Source organism: Otolemur garnettii, unplaced genomic scaffold, assembly GCF_000181295.1.
Source record: "Otolemur garnettii isolate 467f Iridium unplaced genomic scaffold, OtoGar3 scaffold00015, whole genome shotgun sequence".
Classification (NCBI taxonomy): Eukaryota; Metazoa; Chordata; class Mammalia; order Primates; family Galagidae; genus Otolemur; species Otolemur garnettii.
Window position 1 is genome coordinate 13,793,418 of NW_003852410.1, and position 4,535 is coordinate 13,797,952.

The following is a 4,535-nucleotide window of genomic DNA, read 5'->3' on the forward strand; positions in this document are numbered from 1 at the left end:
ATGGCAGAGGACATGGACCAGTAACAGACTACCGACCCCATGGGAGGAGCCCCTGGATCTTAGCAGGCTCAGCCTGGATGGGTGGATTTATGTGGAAACAAGAAACAATTGAGAGCTTTGAGGCAGATTACGTGCTTGTGATCAACATTTATATATGATATTGGGAGATGTGGGAGAAACTTTGGCTACTATTGATAAAGAAACATATGAAGAGATACAGAAATCAATGAAACGGAATATTCTAATGCTCTTTGGGGAGATGATGTTGCCCTTGGTTGCCTCTCCCCTGAGAGTTGCTGAAACAAAGAATTTATCCTGAAGAAAAAAACAATAAAATAAATCTGTGTAGTACAGTGCTGCATAAGTCTGTCTACAGGGTTGAAAAATAACCATACTAGAGTCTGAGGTGGGCGACATCTCACTTGTGTGTATGTGTGCCTGCAGGATTCTTTAGGGAGAGGAAATTGGAACACGTATGTACAAAAATGTACAATTGCTATTTCTGGACCCAAGTGTTACATGCTATTTTTATAGCTTTCTGTATTCATGAAAAAAATGTGAAAGTTTTTCGGATTTTGGCAGACACAAAAAGGAAATATGTCAATTGGTTGTCCCTTGGTAACAATAGTCTAGAAAATTTCTATTTTCCTTTTTATATTTTTTTATAATGAATGCATATAACTTTACACTCAGCAACTATATGTTTAAACCATATATGGTTCATCTATATCCTTAGTTATAGTAGAAAATAAGTAGGATGACAAAACTTAGGTTTATTTAAACCAGTGTTTCTCAACCTTCCTAATACCGTGACCCTTTTATATGGTTCTTCAGGTTGTGGTGACCCCCCAACCATAAAATTATTTTGTTTTATTTTATTTTTTTTTTTTGTAGTTTTTGGCCCGGGGCCAGGTTTGAACCTGCTACCTCTGGTATATGGGGCTGGCACCCTACTCCTTGAGACAAAAACACCTCCCCATAAAATTATTTTCATTGCTACTTCATAACTGTAATTTTGCTACTGTTATGAATCGTAATGTAAATATCTGATATGCAGGAGGTATTTTCATTGTTACAAAAGGGTCGTGACTCACAGGTTGAGAACTGCTAATTTAAACACTTCATAGGTAAAAAGAGGAGTTTTGTCCATTGTCCTCCTCTCTCTTCTAAACCAATGCAAGCAAGTGAAATGTTTGTTTCCAGCAGACAACCCTGTTTTATCAGTGAGCAAGATAACATGCTTCTGATTCACGGCAATAAGCTTCTGCCATGGTAGAAAGTTTAGGAAACTGTAGGGGAGGAGCAAGATGGTGGCTGAGTAACAACATCCTTGCAACTGGGCACGGTGAGACTGGGGAGAGAAGACTCCAGGCATCTCTGGCTGGTGGGATCTGCCCAGAAACATCCCTCTGGGGACACAGGGAGTCCTCAAGAGACTTCTGAACCCCATGAGGAGGACAAAAGCAACTGGTTGTGTGTGTTCGTAATATCTAATCCCGCCAGCAGCTATAAGTTATCAGCAGTGCAATTAAAACTAGAAAGGCCTTACCTGTGAGCTGTTTTGTTTTTTTGGACTTGGCACTCAGTGGAACCACCTTGGGAGAACTTGGGTGAGAGCATGGAGGACTTTAAGCATTGTCTAGGACCCCAGACTGAGCTGCTGAGCTAGATGGAGCTAATAGTGTCCAGTTGTGGGCTGTGCAGAGCCATTGTGGGAGAAGTGCCCCAGCAAGCTCTGCACCGAGGGTCCCAGAATGAGGACCGAGGACTGGGCAGAAGACCTTGGGCGAATAATCTAGTGACTGAGCAGCCTAAAGGCAGGGACTAAGATGCCTTACAGCCTTGGCCCTCAGGAACATAGAGTGAGACCAGTTTTGGCACACTGGGTAAGTGGGCAGCCACTTCAGGAGTGATGGCAGCAACAAGTGCTTTCCTGGGAAAGCTTCTGCTTAGCCAAGGTTAACAGTTTCAAGTGCGTTTTAAGCAGGCTGAGAGATTTAGGCTCTCCACCCTGCGGGGTTTGAGAAATCAGCAGAGGCTTCCAGTCTCCATCTAGTGTAGCTGTATCAGCATTGTGATTAACATCTCATACCTCAGAAGATCACCTGTTGCCAAGACACTATTCAGCAAGATATATATACTGCTTTGTTTGTGGTTCTGTTTTTTTTTTTATTATTATTTCAACATTTTCTCTCTAGATTTTTCTTTTTTTCTTTCTTTTCTTTCTTCATTTTTCTAGTTTAAATGTCATTTTGCATAGTTGCCTTTTTAAAAAATTAGAACTTCATTTTTGCTAGTGTTTCTACCCATTTATTTGGTTTTCCCCCCAATTTTATCCCATTAAGTTTTCTGTTTGCTTGTTTTGGTTTGATTTATAGCATTTTTGTCTTTCCTCTCTGCTTGGTAGAGGTGGGGTGCTGTGTCTGAACACTTTAGATGCCCACATTTGAAAAACAGAAAGAGAGCACATCAGCAAACTCACAAACCATCTTATGGAATTGGAAAAAGAAGAACAATCTAAGTCTAAACCCAGCAGAAGAAAAGAAATATCCAAAATTAAATCAGAGACCAGTGAAATTGGAAAAAAAAAAGAATCATTCAGAAAATTAATGAAACAAGGAGTTGGTTTTTGAAAAAATCAATAAAATAGATAAACCTTTGGCCAGACTAACTAGAAATAGAAAAGTAAAATCTCTAGTAACCTCAATCAGAAATGATAAAGGGGAAATAACAACTGATGCCACAGAGATACAAGAGATCATCTCTAAATACTACCAGAAACTCTAATCCCAGAAATTTGACAATGTGAAGGAAATGGATCAATATTTGGAATCACACCCTCTCCCTAGACTTAGTCAGGAAGAAACAGAACTCCCCTACAGACCAAGTTCAAACACTGAGATCAAAGAAATAAAAAAATCTTCCAACCAAAAAAATGACCTGGTCCTGATGGCATCACACCAGAATTCTTTCAAACCTTTAAAGAAGAGCTTATTCCCATACTGCAGAAATTATTCCCAAAAATTGAAGAGGAGGGAATCTTCCCCAACACATTCTACAAAGCAAACATCACCCTGATACCAGAACCAGGAAAACACCCAACTAAAAAGGAGAATTTCAAACCAATTTCACTAATGAATATAGATGCAAAAATTCTCAACAAAATCCTAGCCAATAGATTGGAACTTATCATCAAAAAAGTCATACATCATGATCAAGTAGGTTTCATCCCAGGGATGCAAGACTGGTTTAACATACGCAAGTCCATAAACATTATCCACCATAAAACAGAAGCAAAAACAAAGACCATATGATCCTCTCAAAAGATGCAGAAAAAGCATTTGACAAAATCCAGCATCCTTTTCTAATTAGCACACTGAAGCGAATAGGCATACGTGGTACATTTCTTAAATTGATCGGAGCTATCTATGACAAACCCACAGCTAATACTTTACTGAATAAAGTAAAACTGAAAGCTTTTCCTCTTAGAACTGGAACCAGACAAGGTTGTCCTCTGTCACCATTACTATTCAACATAGTGCTGAAAGTTCTAGCCAATACAATTAGGCAAGACAAGGAAATAAAGGGCATCCAAATGGGAACAGAGGAAGTCAAACTCTCACTCTCTGCTGAAGATATGATCTTATACTTAGAGAACCCCAAAGACTCCACCACAAGACTCTTGAAAGTCATCAAAAAATACAGTAATTCCTCAGGATGTAAAATCAAAAAATACAGTAATTCCTCAGGATGTAAAATTAACGTCCACAAGTCAGTAGCCTTTATATATGCTAATAATAGCCAAGATGAGAGGCTAATTAAGGACACAACTCCCTTCACCATAGCTTCAAAGAAAATGAAATACCTAGAAATACAACTAACAAAAGAGGTCAAGGAGTTCTATAAAGAAAATTATGAAACCCTGAGAAAGGAAATAGCAGAGGATATTAACAAATGGAAGAACATACCATGCTCATGGCTGGGAAGAATTGACATTGTTAAAATGTCTATACTTCCCAAAGCAATCTACCTATTCAATGCCATCTCTATTAAAATACCAACATGTCATATTTTCAAGACTTGGAAAAAATGATTTTGTGTTTTGTATGGAACCAAAAAAAAAAAAAAAAAACAAAAACCCTGTATAGCTAAGGCAATTCTTAGTAATAAAAACAAAGCCAGGGGCATCATCATACCAGATTTTAGGCTATACTACAAAGCCGTATTGGCCAAGACAGCATGGTACTGGCACAAAAATAGAGACATAGACATCTGGAATCAAATAGAAAACCAGGAAATGAAACTAACATCTTACAATGACCTAATCTTCCTTTTCAAACAAGAACATAACTTGGGGGAAAGACTCTCCCTATTCAATGAATGGTGCTGGGAGAACTGGATATCCACATGTAAAAGACTGAAACTGGACCCACACCTTTCTCCACTCACAAAAATTGATTCAAGATGGATAAAGGACTTAAATTTAAGGCATGAAACAATAAAAATCCTCAAAGAAAGCATAGGAAAAACACTGG

At 38.4% G+C, this 4,535-nt stretch overlaps 1 pseudogene; it reads left to right on the top strand.

The window, feature by feature from the left end:
• On the top strand, positions 1–319 carry LOC100955203 (annotated as a pseudogene).
• The last annotated feature ends 4,216 nt before the right edge of the window (positions 320–4,535 follow it).